The sequence below is a fragment of the Piliocolobus tephrosceles genome, chromosome 5 (assembly GCF_002776525.5).
Source record: "Piliocolobus tephrosceles isolate RC106 chromosome 5, ASM277652v3, whole genome shotgun sequence".
NCBI classification, from domain to species: domain Eukaryota; kingdom Metazoa; phylum Chordata; class Mammalia; order Primates; family Cercopithecidae; genus Piliocolobus; species Piliocolobus tephrosceles.
In genome coordinates, this window is record NC_045438.1 from 150,121,524 (window position 1) to 150,136,727 (window position 15,204).

General features: G+C 42.9%; 2 pseudogenes; one reads left to right on the forward strand and one right to left on the reverse strand.

The window, feature by feature from the left end:
* Window positions 1-3,548: 3,548 nt before the first annotated feature.
* LOC111541121 lies at window positions 3,549-5,099 on the forward strand (annotated as a pseudogene).
* Window positions 5,100-6,009: 910 nt separating this feature from the next.
* Window positions 6,010-7,561, reverse strand: LOC111541153 (annotated as a pseudogene).
* Window positions 7,562-15,204: the final 7,643 nt, after the last annotated feature.

Consider the following 15,204-nt stretch of genomic DNA (forward strand, 5'->3'; position numbering starts at 1 on the left):
TTATTTTTAATAGCCTGATGATTGTATCACCTTGGAATTTAATCAAAACAAACTGAAGGCATGCAATACTCCTGAGTTACGCCCAGCAATAACTTGGTTTAAGTTTTCATTTTCCAACCTGGCATCTCAATTTCTACTCAGTATTAGTAGCTCAGGCAAACCTGCTGCCCACCCACAAATCCAAAAGAAAACCATCTGTCTCATACCTCAGAAAGGCCTCAACATGATTCACTGAACCCTTGAGATGAAAGAGATCAGAACTAATTCTTTTTTCTCAGCTCACTGCAACCTCCGCCTCCTGGGTTCAAGTGATTCTCCTGCCTCAGCCTCCGGAGGAGCTGGGATTACAGGTGTCTGCCACCATGCCTGGCTAATTTTTTGTAATTTTAGTAGAGGTGGGGTTTCACCATGTTGGTCAGGCTGGTCTCAAACTCCTGACCTCAGTTGATCCACCCACCTCGGCCTCCCAAAGTGCTGGGATTACAGGCATGGGCCACCGTGCCTGGCCAGAACTATTTCAAATACAAGTAATCCTGAAATATTTAGTCCCACTGAGGCTTGAAGATTCTGTACTCATATCAGCCTTGGTGATACAGGACTCGTACAATGAACACACTTAAGAGCGGAAATCTTGTTTAAAATCACCAAGGAAATTCCAAACTTCTACAAAAGAATTAGCGGATATTTTAGCAAGGGTACACTTGGAGGCAGGATGTTATTTCTTCTGAAAGTTCATAATGATAAAGTGGAAGCTTCCTCAGCTCTCTGGGAGTTTGAGAAAAAAAAAACATATTATATTATTGAATACCTATTGTGTGTCAGGCATGGTACTTGGTACTAAGTATTCTACATGCATTATTTCTTTAATGTTTACAAAAGGAGTCATTATTACAAAAAAAAAAAAAGCTTATCTACTTATAAACTGCTGATAAGTATCACATTTTTAAATGGTTAGTAACTGATACAACAGGAAAGCCTCACTGAGGCATAGTATTAGCTATAAAGTTGTTCCATAAAATGGGACATTCACTATTTAACCATTTAGGGTTAAACTGAGACTCCTAAATTGCCTCTACATCAGGAAAAATTACCTTAAAATTTCTATGGTTTCAGTTTGTGATTTCAGCAAACATTCGTTTCAAACACAAACTGTTATACCCACCCATTTACTTTTTTTCTTTATAGAGACAGGAATATCATTATGTTGCCTAGTTTGGTCTCAGACTCCTGGCCTCAAGTGATCCTCCTGCCTTGACCTCCCAAAAGTGCTGGGATTGCAGGTGTGAACCACCATGCCCAGCCCATTTACTCTAACTGTTACATAATGAATTAAATATTCAAGCTCTTCTAATCAAATGAGCTCATGAAATCTAATCCCACACCTGACTTTTATTTATACTATTGACCTGAGCACCACAGAGGCAATTCTAACTACTAACCTAAACAATTTTTTACTTGGCACAAAGTTCAAATATACAACCTGCCTTTCATTTTAGATTCATCTTCTTTTCATCCATCTTCACTTTGCATCTCAGTTTCAGCTATACTAAATATTTCTAAGTACTCTAAATTTCACATTCACAGATTCCTTGGTTCTCCATTTACCAAGACCATTCTTCCCTACCTTTTCCACCTAACCAATAGCTCTTCATCCCACACACACACACACACACAGAAAAAAATGTCACTCAAGGTGTATCTTTTCTGTAATCTCCCTCCTACTCACCTTTCCCCACCATATATTTACACACCCTCTTCTAGGCTTCCTCTCTTCCATAATGCTCTTACTTTCATTGCTCTATTCAACAAATACTTCTAAAGCTCCTATTATCCACAGGTTCTTTATTAGGTTCTGGGAATACAAAGATAAATAAAACATAAGACTTCAAGTGGTATCAAAAAAGACCATTAGGCCTGTCAGCTGGTCAGAGTAGCACCAGGTTTCAGGAAAGCACTCAGCATTTTGAGCCCAGCCCTGTAAGACCTGGAGAATTTCATGGGTAGAAATGTGGGAAGACAGTGGAGAGAAGAAGGAAAAAGGGCCTTCTGGGCAAAAGGAATTACATGAGCAAAGTCAGAGAGGTGGGTAAGAGGTAAGCTTTGTTGATGGCAGAAAACAAGTTACTCCATCCCAGGCATTTAATTTAAAAAACAAACCAAAAACTTGAAAACTCAGGAGGCTGAGGCAGGAGGATTGCTTGAGGCCAGGAGTTCAAGACCAGCTTGGGCAACATAGTGAGACCCCAGGTCTTAAAAAATATTTTTTAAAAAAACTTTAAAACTACTTACTTATAAACTTTTTCAAGCTATAAAAAAGCAAAAGATAATCATGGAAAGTAAACCCTAGTTTTATTTCTAATTGTTTGTTAATTTCTGGTGCCTTCTTAAACCCAAAGAGGCTCATTAATTATCATTTATGTGTTAACAACACATAATTTTATAATTTTATCAAAAGACAAAAGAAGTATTTTATACTCCTCTGATAAGCACTGTGAATAAAGATAAGTAGTTCAGTCATAACTAGTTCACCCTCACCTCCCCATGTAAGAGTGAGAACAAATCAAAACAAATAAGAGAAACTTTGGTGCAAGGCTCCCAGACCACTCTATCAGGATGAGGGGGTCCTTGCCCAGTATCTGTCTTCCTTTTGTAGGACCTAATGCATACACAGGCTGAAGCTCTCATTCTCAGTGGTTATGTTGAAAACAACCAATCCAAAATTCTCTTTTGACGGAAGTAATCCACGAACTGACCAACAGAGACAAAACTTTTTAGAGTGAACGTTACTACATAGGGTTACTTAATCCTTAAAAATATCTTCCAATCTTTTCAATCTGCAATTTTTACACACACTTCTACAGGACCTTGGACAATATACATGTTGCAGCACATACCTGAGGGTATCAAAATTGGAGAGAGATAAGGAAGCAGAAATCAGATACCATCATGCCCAAAAGAATGCTGTAAACTTGGATGGCCACCTGCCCAGTTCATTATTATCTCAACAGTTCAGATGGCTTATGGTGTTCCTTTGATATTACATCAGTTTATGCCTCTTACCAGAAAGTGTGCCGGCAAAAATAACCCCAAGCGAGCAGGATGAGGCATTGTGATCCACAGCATGTCCCGAATTAGAATATATTTTATTTTTATTTTATTTTATTTTTTTTTTTGAGACGGAGTCTGGCTCTGTCGCCCAGGCTGGAATGCAGTGGCACAATCTCAGCTCACTGCAAGCTCTGCCTCCCGGGTTCACGCCATTCTCCTGCGTCAGCCTCCCGAGTAGTGGGGACTATAGGCGCCCGCCACCTCACCGGGCTAGTTTTTTGTATTTTTTAGTAGAGACGGGGTTTCACAGTGTTAGCCAGGATGGTCTCGATCTCCTGACCTCGTGATCCGCCCGTCTGGGCCTCCCAAAATGCTGGGATTACAGGCTTGAGCCACCGCGCCCGGCCTTTTACATTGTATTTTAAAAATGGCGGCATTAGCAGCAGCAGCGGCGGCGGCTGTGCGGGTGTTCACGTGCGGTCGCGGGGTCTCGCGGTAGCATGGCTGACTCTCTGATCAGCTGAGGCACCTGCTACGTGCCTGAGGACGGGCTCACCCTGCAGCAGCTCTTCACCAGCGCTGAGGGCCTCGCCTACAACAACGTCCTGATTCTCCCAGGATTCATAGACCTCACAGCTGATGAGGTAGACCTGACGTCAGTCCTGACCTGGAAGATCACGCTGAAGATGCCTCTGATCTCCTCCCCCATGGACAGTGTGACAGAGGCCGACATGGCCATTGCGATGGCTCTGATGGGAGGTGTTGGTCTCATTCACCACAGCTGCACTCCAGAGTTCCAGGCCAAGCGGTGTGGAAAGTCGGAAAGTCAAGAAGTTTGAACAGGGGGACTTCATCACGGACCCCGTGGTGCTGAGCCCCTCGCACACCATGGGTGATGTGCTGGAGGCCAAGATGCGGCATGGCTTCTCTGGCATCCCGATCACTGAGACGGACATCATGGGCAGCAAGTTGGTGGGCATCATCACCTCCTGAGACATCAACTTTCTTGTGAGAAGGACCACAACACCCTCGTCGGTGAGGTGATGACGCCAAGGATCGAGCTGGTGGTGGCTCCAGCAGGCCTGAGGTTGAAAGAGGCAAATGAGATCCTGCAGCTTAGCAAGAAAGGGAAGCTGCCTATCGCCAATGATCGCAATGAACTGGCGGCCATCATCGCCCGCTCCGACCTGAAGAAGAACTGAGACTACCCTTTGACCTCCAAGGATTCCCACCAGCAGCTGCTGTGGGGGGTAGCTGTGGGCACCCATGAGGATGGCAAATACCACCTGGACCTGCTCACCCAGGTGGGCATTGACGTCATAATCTTGGACTCATCCCAAGGGAACTCGGTGTATCAGATCGCCATAGTGCGTTACATCAAACAGAAGTACCCCTATCTCCAGGTGATTGGGGGGAACGTGGTGGCAGCAGCCCAGGTCAAGAAACTGATTGATACTGGTGTGGATAGGCTGCGCGTGGGGATGGGCTGCGGCTCCATCTGCATCACCCAGGAAGTGATGGCCTGCGGTCAGCCCCAGGGCACTGCTGTATACAAGGTGGTCGAGTATGCCCGGCACTTTGGTGTGCCCATCATAGCCAGATGGCGGCATCTAGACCATGGAGCATGTGGTCAAGGCCCTGGAACTTGGAGCCTCCACAGTGATGATGGGCTCCCTGCTGGCTGCCACCACGGAGGCCCCCTGCGAGTACTTCTCAGACGGGGTGTGGCTTAAGAAATACCCGGGCATGGGCTCACTGGATGCCATGGAGAAGAGCAGCAGCAGCCAGAAACCATACTTCAGCGAGGGGGATAAGGTGAAGATCGTGCAGGGTGTCTCATGTTCCATCCAGGACAAAGGTTCCAATCAGAAGTTCATGCCCTACCTCATAGCGGGCATCCAGCACAGCTGCCAGGATATCGGGGCCACAGCCTGTCTGTCCTTTGGTCCATGATGTACTCAGGAGAGCTCGAGTTTGAGAAGCAGACCCTATCAGCCCAGATCGAGGACGGCATCCATGGCCTGCACTCTTACACGAAGCGGCTGTACTGAAGACAGTGGTGGAGGCTGAGGTGATGGACGGGGCACACCCCAATGTCCCCCTTCAGGCACAGCCTCCCTCCATAACTAAGTGGTCCACAGATTTGCACTACAGGTTCCCCAGCTACTTTCCAGGGAGAGAGGAGAGGAGGTCCTGAGGGTTCTGCAGCCCCTCCCTGGGCATCCTCTGCTGAGTCAGGACTGCTCCCTGGGCCAGGCTGCCCTGGGAGGCCCCCCACACCATCCCCCCAGGCTCTCAGGCCCTGTGCCTGCCTCAGGTCTTTCTTGCTGCAGCCTGCTCCAGCCCAGCCCCCACCCCAAGGGGAGGCAGCCCCTCCTGGCTTCTCCTGTAGGGCACCTCCCTGCCCCCAGCCCCTCAGGAAATGGTGCTCTCCAGGCCCTGCCTCTGGTCCTTCCCGGGCTGCTGCCCCCTCAGCCATGTGGCACTTTTGAGCTCCAGACCTAGGCCAAGGGGAGGTCTCTGACCCCTTCCTCAGCCCTGGGCTACCCTTGGGTCCTGCTCCTCAGGCCACTCCCCTGTCCCTGGCCCTGGGGAGGAGGCTGCCCTGGTCATGGCCCCCTGCCCATCATTCCTGACTCACTACTGTTTGTAGGTGTACCATTCTTGCCCTCTCCTCAGCTGCAGTTGAAGGCTTTAACTCTGCACACTTTGGGATCACAGTTGTGTCACCGTGTATTAAAAAATCGGAATAAATCAAGCAGGTCTCAAAAAAAAAAAAAAAAAATGGAATCACAGGTCAACATTATTACCCCTCTCCAGCAAGGACTGAATAAAAGGCAGTGAGCAAATATACTTAGTTTAGAATAAGTAAATCTTTAAGTAGATTAATGACGTCTTGCTCATTACAAACCATTTTGTTATAGAGGAGGGATAGTTCTAATCTCTGAAAATTAAACAAAATTATTTAATTGCTGCCATATCCGTACACAATAATGTTCCTGAATCTGGGTGGCAGAACTGGAAGAATGTGGTTGTACACTTATTTTGCTTTTGCTTTCCATGAATGGCCAAGTCAGGCAAATCAATGTACTTCAGCAACTCAAGTGGCATTTCACGGACATACAAGATGAAAAGAAGACCATAAGCTGCTTCTTTCGTTTCTTCTTAAGGAACGTAAAGAGCAGAAGGAATCTCTTTTTGGGAGGACAAACAACATATCCCTGTTCAAGACCATCCACTGTTGCATTAGCTTTATCATCATCAACACCAATAATGTCGGTGGCTCCTTTTTCAGAGAAATCCTTGCCAGGCCTTCAACTTTCGAGTTTGGGTGGCAGAAAAGAGCATAGTCTGTTTACGTGTTGGCAAAAGTTTAATAACTTGCTTTAATTCCCCTTCAAACTCAACATCCAAGCTATGATCAGCTTCATCAATAACCAGACACTGCAGGTTTTTATACATAAACCCTGGGGTATTCTGCATATGGTCCAGCAGACAGCCTGCTGTGGCCACAATGATGTTGATCCCATTAGCAAGTTTCTGTGCTTCAGCAGATCTGTTACTGCCACCCATTATCAACCCATAAGTATGCACGTGGCAAGTCATTAGCTCCTTAAGAACAGCAAGTTTGCTTTGCGTCCTTTGTAGGGACATGGATGCAGCTGGAAACCATCATTCTTAGCAAACTATCACAAGAAGAGAAAACCAAACACCGCATGTTCTCACTCATAGGTGGGAACTGAACAATGAGCTCACTTGGACTCGGGAAGGGGAACATCACACACTGGGGCCTATCATGGGGAGGGGGGAGGGGGGAGGGATTGCACTGGGGAGTTATACCTGATATAAATGATGAATTGATGGGTGCTGACGAGTTGATGGGTGCAGCACACCAACATGGCACATGTATACATATGTAACCTGCACGTTATGCACATGTACCCTAGAACTTAAAGTACAATAAAAAAAAAGAAAAAAAAAAAAAAAAAGAAAAAAAAAAGAACAGCAAGTTTGCAAGGCTAGTTCTCTAGCAGGTGAGAGAATAAGAACTCCCGTTCCACCCCTGGGCATGAACTTTAACTTAACAATGAGTTCAACTGCAGGGATGAGAAAAGCCAGGGTTTTACCACTGCCTGTTTTTGCAGCTGCTAGAAGTCCCTGCCTTCCAGAAGTGGTCTGATACTTTTATGCTGAATTTCAGTCATGTTTGTAAAACCCATTTCTTTTATTGCCTTCAGAGTGTTTTCATTGACAGGATTACATAGAGAAACAAATGAAGATCCTCAAAAGCTCCTATCAGTCCCAGGGGTAGGCTGGGCACCTCACTGTCATCTTCATCATTATCTGGCTTCTCCACATTATTTTCTGTTTCTTTAGGAGTCTCTGCACTCTCTTCTTCAGATTCCCCTTTGTTTTCAGTTTTTGCTTTTTTTGTATCAGGTCCAGCATCATTTAGCATTTTCCTCTTTTTCTTCTTCTTTGTGTTTTTTGATTCTGAATTGGGAGAGGGCATGCCCTGCTCATTTTGCACCCAAAATAATTGGGTTTTCTTCGCTACTTGAAACAATCCAAGGTTCCATTAAGTGAATTTGACTTTTCCTGGTCTAAAATTTCTGACATTCAGTCCCAGCTTGAGAGACTGATTGAAAAGAACTACTTTCTTCATAAGTCAGCCCAGGAAGCATATAAGCCAACATATGAGTCTATGATTTCCATTCTCTGAAACAGATCTTTAATGCTAATAACTTAAATTTGCCTCCAGTTGCTCTGTCATTTGGTTTCAAGGTACCTCCCTTTGTTGATCTGAACATCAACTGCAATGAAGGCAAGCAGAAAAAGTGAGGGGGTGGTGGTAGATTTGGCTACCGGAAAACCAAGAAAATTGAGAAGTTCAAAATCTTTAAACACATTAGCAAGAAATCATCCGACAGCAGGCAGTTCTCTCACTGAAGACATGCCTTTCTTTCATCTTGAATAACTTTATCCTAAAATGAATTTTCCCCTTGATTTAACGGGATTTTTGTAGCCTTTAGAATTTGGACTTATCTAACAAGAGTATAAATTGACTTGGGTTCCAAGCAATGTCACTTCTATCAAGCCTCTTTTTTATTTCAGGGATATAAAACAGGCTTTACTTTTCTTGGATGCCCAATGGCAGAGCAAGGAATATCTGGTCTTTCTTGTGATTATATAATATTTTAATTTTAAATATCCCTCCCTCATACATACAAATGTATGTTACTGTTTTAATATAATTCTTTTTGTACCTTAAAAAAAATCTATGTTAATACAGCAATGTTATCTCATCTGAATACTTTTACAAATGTCATTTCATTTAATACTTACAACAACGCTTCAGTTGAGGTTTTATCATTCCCATTTTACAGATGGGGAAACTGAGCATTGAAAGACAACTGACTTTCCCAGGTCACACAGTTACTGGCACAATGTGCACTAGAACCCAATGACCAAGTCAAGTGACTTTCAGCTAGAGCAAGCTTGTACAGCCTGCAGCCCTGTGACCCAAGATGGTTTTGAATACAGCCTAACACAAATTTGTAAACTTTCTTAAAACATTATACAATTTTTTTTGCAATTTTTTTTAGCTCATCGGCTGTCATTAATGTTAGTGTATTTTACGTGTGGTCCAAGAAAACTCTTCTTCTTCCAGTGTGGCCCAGGGAAGCCGAAAGATTGGACACCCCTAAACTAGAGCACCCCTGCTTCCCCAACAAAGTTATAAGTAAAATCAAGCTCCCCTTTTTTCTCATGTCAGGATCTTTTCTGGAAAGAGGACAAAAACAAGTTAATGTAAAACTTTTCGTTCTATTTTTAAACATCTACTTAGGGCAAAAGGCCAGGTGTTCTGCCAAAACAAATTAGATAATACTCTTATATTGGCAGACTCTCAATCTTGACCAAGAAGAAAAATATCCAACATAATATATATTGAGAAAAGAGTCCAAGAACTCTGAGTACACTGAATTCTCAGCCTTGGCCTTCTGCAAGAAGGAAGAGGCAAGTTTCCCGTATGAGAGAACAGTCAAGGAGTATGACTCAAGGACTATTTCAGTACAAGATCTTATTTCAACCCTGTTGTCCATCTGTTTGCTGAGAATGTAAAGTTGTCTGGTTCCAAGTCAGAAAAGAGGATGAAATCATCTACTAAAGCCACATAAACGGGAGCCCCATAGCCATGCAGTGAGAGGCCAACGCACACCTTCCCATTATCTGGCTGGATTTCTGTGTGGTCATGGTGTCTTATCCCAGGGAGGCAAGTTCAGGGACCCAGCTAAGCAAATGATAAATGCTGTAAAATTTATTCTCTATTTACTGCAGGCTAATGGAGAAGAAAGATAAGCACAGTGCAGTGGCTCACACCTGTAATCCCAGCACTTTGGGAGGCCAAGGTGGGAAAATCGCTTAAGCCCAGAAGTTCAAGACCAACCTGGCCAACATAGGGAGACCTCATTTCTACAAATAATCAAAATATTAGCTGGGTGTAGTGGCATGCATCTGTGGTTCCAGCTGCTTGGGAGGCTGAAGCCGGAGTGTTGCTTGAGCCTGATAGGTGGAGGCTGCAGTGAGCCATGATCACGCCACTGCACTCCAGCCTGGGTGACAGAGTGAGACCCTGTCTTAAAACAAACAAACAAATAAATAAAATAAATAAAATAATGGGGGTGGGGGGAAGAGCAACTCAAAGAATTGCATATGAAAAACAATTAATATTTTAAATGCAGACATTGACTACAGACAATATCTATTTATCAACCATTGCAGCCAGCCAATCTTTCCCCCCTATTCCTCTTCACCAGCCTCCTCTTTTTTTGAGCATCACTAAGGTCATAAAACTCACTACTTTCCACTCAGTCCTATCCTTCTTTTTGTATCATCTAATCCACTGGAATACCTGGAGTCAACATTCATCATCCACTTACATACCTCTATGTACATACCCCTACCTCTTCTACAGTAAGAGGATAACAGAGATTCCAGGGAATACCATACTTTAGAGAAGCTTAGGGGAATGAGTATTTAGAAAGCTAATGAATTCAGGCTACTGACCAGAAGAGTTCAGACTCTAATTTTAAGGGTAAGGAAAATTTCAAGGTCATCATTAAAGGTCAAATCAGCTATGTTGTAGGCCAAATTATTATTTACAGTTTGGCTAGAAACCTAAACCAGCAAGTACAGTATTGTTTCCAAAATAAAATAAGTTCCAAGTTCTAAACAACTAGAACCCTAAACATTTAGGAACCCTAAACATTCATAAGTTTGGGACCACCTACAAAAAATGTAACAATAATTTTTTTCCTCTTGAGTTTTTTTCTTTACAACTGCAGAAGAAAACAGAAAGTATACATGTATATAACTGGGTGTTGAGATTTGACCCCCCTTCCATTGGATCAACTTCAATTGAGAAAAGAGTTGGTGACCACCATTTGTTCCTAAGAGCCCTCATAAATTTATTCCTCTCAGTGTGCCCAGTGAGAATAACTGGACCAACTTCTGGATAAGTAGTGACAATTGGGAAAAGGACTCTCAACATTATCATAGAGAATAAGCTCAACAAGTTTGGGGAGGGTTTTATATTGGCAAAGTGAGTCAGTTGGAGCTGTAGCCCCAGTGAAAAGTGAGCTCCAAAGAAAGCGGGTGATCTTTTGAGCAAATACTCTAACTGTATTCCTATATGAAAGAGGTGGGGTGGGGTCGGGAAAATAAGGCTATAAGGAATGCGATTGTGGAAACAATGAGGATGTGTTTCCAAAGAAGAAAATCACTGTCATGTCAGTATATTGGCCATGCCTGTCCTAGTCTTATTTGCTCTTCAAAGAGCTATAATCATGGGTCAAACCAGAAAGGAAACTATTAGACTTCTCCATGTAACAGAGTATACAGAATAGGCTGCAGCCACACCAGATGAGTGAGGAAAGATTAGAGTTACACATTCCTACCAGTAAAAACTGGTGCCATGAGTGGCAGCCATGTTTAGATTATGTAATTCTGCCTTCTTGGCTAAAAGCTGATTGGACCCACGATGGATGTCTGTTGAAAGCAGAGCCAGCCAGGTGCAGTGGCTCATGCCTGTAACCCCAACATTTTGGGAGGCTAGGACAGGATGATTGCTTGAGGCCAGGAGTTAGAGACCAGGCTGGGCAACAGAGCAAGACATTGAAGAAGAAAAAAAAAAAAGGAAAGAATGAATGAATGAAAGAAAGAAAGAGGAAGAAGGAAGGAAGAAGGAAGGAAGGAAGGAAGGAAAAAAGAAAAGAATTAGCTGGGCTAAATTAGCTGGTGGCATGTGCCTGTAGTCCCAGCTATAATACTTAGGAGGCTAAGGCAGGAAGATCACTTGAACCCAGGAGGTCAACGCTGTAGTGAGCCATGATGGTGCCACTGCACTCCAGCCTGGGTGACAAAGCAAGGCCCTGTCTTAAAAATAAATAAAAATACAAATGAAACAGAGCCATTCAGATTTTCCCTGCTAGGAATTTGGATTTAGGGACAGCTCATCTCTGTGCTTGGTCAAAGCTGTGCAGCAGCCATATTCCATCATCTATACACGCAGCAGAGAAAGCCAGAGACAGAACATAAAGCAGATGTGCAAGACAGGAGGCAAGAGTCAGAGGAAGAGAACTCTAGCTAAACAGTTCTCAGTTCCAGTTCCTCCCAGAAGCCAGCTGGAGTCCTATCTTTAGGTTCCTCAAGACATTCCTTGCCTTTAAAACAACTTTTCCTTTTTTAAAAAAAGCTAGTTCAAATTTATTTCAGTTATTTGAAACTAGAAACACCTGGAGTAAAACCACATTACCAAAACTTAAATGAAGATTCTGCAATGAAAAGAGCATAGACTTTTGAATCTACCAATGCTGGGTTCAAATCATGGCCCCCCTGAATATCAGCTGTCTAGTCGACAATAAGGACATAAAACTCACTACTAGTTTCCTAGCCTGTCTGAGCCTTGGTTTCCTTACTAGAAAATGCAAATAACGAAACCTCCTGTCTGACAGCTTTGAAGAGAGTAGTGGTTCTCCCAGCATGGAGTTTGAGATCTGAGAACAGACAGACTGCCTTCTCAAGAGGGTCCCTGACCCCCAAGTAGCCTAACTGGCAGACACCTCTTAGTAGGGGGCTGACTGACACCTCACACGGCCAGGTGCCCCTCTGAGATGAAGCTTCCAGAGGAAGGATCAGGCAGCAACATCTGCTGTTCTGAAATATTTGCTGTTCTGCAGCCTCCACTGGTGATACCCAGGCAAACAGGATCTGAAGTGGACCTCCAGCAGACTCCAACAGACCTGCATCTGAGGGTCCTGAGTGTTAGAAGAAAAACTAACAAACAGAAAAGACATCCACACCAAAACCCCATCTATACGTCATCATCATCAAAGACCAAAGGTAGATAAAAGCACAAAGATGGGGAGAAACCAGAGCAGAAAAGCTGAAAATTCTAAAAATCAGAGTGTCTCTTCTCCACCAAAGGAACACAGCTCCTCGCCAGCAACAGAACAAAGCCGGACAGAGAATGACTTTGACGAATTGAGAGAAGAAGGCTTCAGATGATCGGTAATAACAAACTTCTCTGAGCTAAAGGAGGATGTTCAAACCCATCGCAAAGAAGCTAAAAGCCTTGAAAAAAGATTAGACGAATACCTAACTAGAATAAACAGTGTAGAGAAGTCCTTAAATGACCTGATGGAGCTGAAAACCATGGCATGAGAACTACGTGACGCATGCACGAGCTTCAGTAGCTGATTTGATCAACTGGAAGAAAGGGTATCAGTGATTGAAGATCAAATGAATGAAATGAAGCCAGAAGAGAAGTTTAGAGAAAAAAGAGTAAAAAGAAACGAACAAAGCCTCCAAGAAATATGGGACTATGTGAAAAGACCAAATCTACATCTGATTGGTGTACCTGAAAGTGACAGGGAGAATGGAACCAAGTTGGAAAACACTCTTCAGGATATTATTCAGGAGAACTTCCCCAACCTAGCAAGGCAGGCCAACATTCAAATTCAGGAAATACAGAGAACGCCACAAAGATATTCCTTGAGAAGATCAACTCCAAGACACGTAATTGTCAGATTCACCAAAGTTGAAGTGAAGGAAAAAATGTTAAGGGCAGCCAGAGAGAAAGGTCGGGTTAATAGCAGATCTCTTGGCAGAAACTCTACAAGTCAGAAGAGAGTGGGGGCCAATATTCAACGTTCTCAAAGAAAAGAATTTTCAACCCAGAATCTCATATCCAGCCAAACTAAGCTTCATAAGTTAAGAAGAAATAAAATCCTTTACAGACAAACAAAACTGAGAGATTCTGTCACCACCAGACCTGCCTTACAAGAGCTCCTGAAGGAAGCACTAAACGTGGAAAGGAACAACTGGTACCAGCCACTGCAAAAACATGCCAAATGGTAAAGATCATCAATACTAGGAAGAAACTGCATCAACTAATGAGCAAAATAACCAGCTAACATCATAATGACAGGATCAAATTCACACATAACAATATTAACCTTAAATGTAAATGGGCTAAATGCTCCAATTAAAAGACACAGACTGGCAAATCAAGAACCATCAGTGTGCTATATTCAGGAGACCCATCTCATGTGCAGAGAAACACATAGTCTCAAAATAAAGGGACGGAGGAAGATCTACCAAGCAAATGGAAAACAAAAAAAAGCAGGGGTTGCAATCCTAGTCTCTGATAAAACAGACTGTAAACCAACAAAGATCAAAGGAGACAAAGAAGGCCATTACATAATGGTAAAGGGATCAATTCAAAACAAGAAGAGCTAACTATCCTAAATATATATGCACCCAATACAGGAGTACCCAAATTCATAAAGCAAGCCCTTAGAGACTTACAAAGAGACTTAGACTCCCACACAATAATAATGGGAGACTTTAACACCCCACTGTCTACATTAGACAGATCAACAAAACAGAAAGTTAACAAGGATATCCAGGAATTGAACTCAGCTCTGCACCAAGGGGACTTAACAGAAATCAACAGAACTCTACACCCCAAATCAACAGAATATACATTCTTCTCAGCCCCACATCACACTTATTCCAAAATTGACCACATAGTTGGAAGTAAAGCACTCCTCAGGAAATGTAAAAGAAGAGAAATTATAACAAACTGTCTCTCAGACCACAGTGCAATCAAACTAGAACTCAGGATTAAGAAACTCACTCAAAACTGCTCAACTACATGGAAACTGAACAACCTGCTCCTGAATGCCTACTGGGTACATAACGAAATGAAGACAGAAATAAAGATGTTCTTTGAAACCATTGAGAACACACACACAACATACCAGAATCTCTGGGACACATTTAAAGCAGTGTATAGAGGGAAATTGATAGCACTAAATGCCCACTAGAGAAAGCAGGAAAGATCTAAAATTGACACCCTAACATCACAATTAAAAGAACTAGAGAAGCAGGAGCAAACACATTCAAAGGCTAGCAGAAGGCAAGAAATAACTAAGATAAGAGCAAAACTGAAGGAGATAAAGACACAAAAAACCCTTCAAAAAATCAATGAATCCAGGAGCTGATTTTTTGAAAAGATCAACAAAATTGATAGATCGCTAGCAAGACTAATAAAGAAGAGAGAAGAATCAAATAGACACAATAAAAAATGATAAAAGGGATATCACCACCGATCCCATAGAAATAAAAACTACCATCAGCGAATACTATAAACACCTCTATGCAAATAAACTAGAAAATCTAGACGAAATGGATAAATTCCTGGACACATACACCCTCCCAAGACTAAACCAGGAAGAAGTTGAATCCCTGAATAGACCAATAACAGGTTCTGAATTGAGGCAATAATTAATAGCCTACCAACCAAAAAGAAGTCCAGGACCAGACGGATTCACAGCCGAATTCTACCAGAGGTACCAAGAGGAGCTGGTACCATTCCTTCTGAAACTGTTCCAATCAATAGAAAAAGAGGGAATCCTCCCTAATTCATTTTATGAGGCCAACATCATCCTGATACCAAAGCCTGACAGAGATACAACAAAAAAAGAGAATTTTAGACCAATATCCCCGATGAACATCGATGCAGAAATCCTCAATAAAATACTGGCAAACCGAATCAAGCAGCACAGCAAAAAGCTTATACACCACGATCAA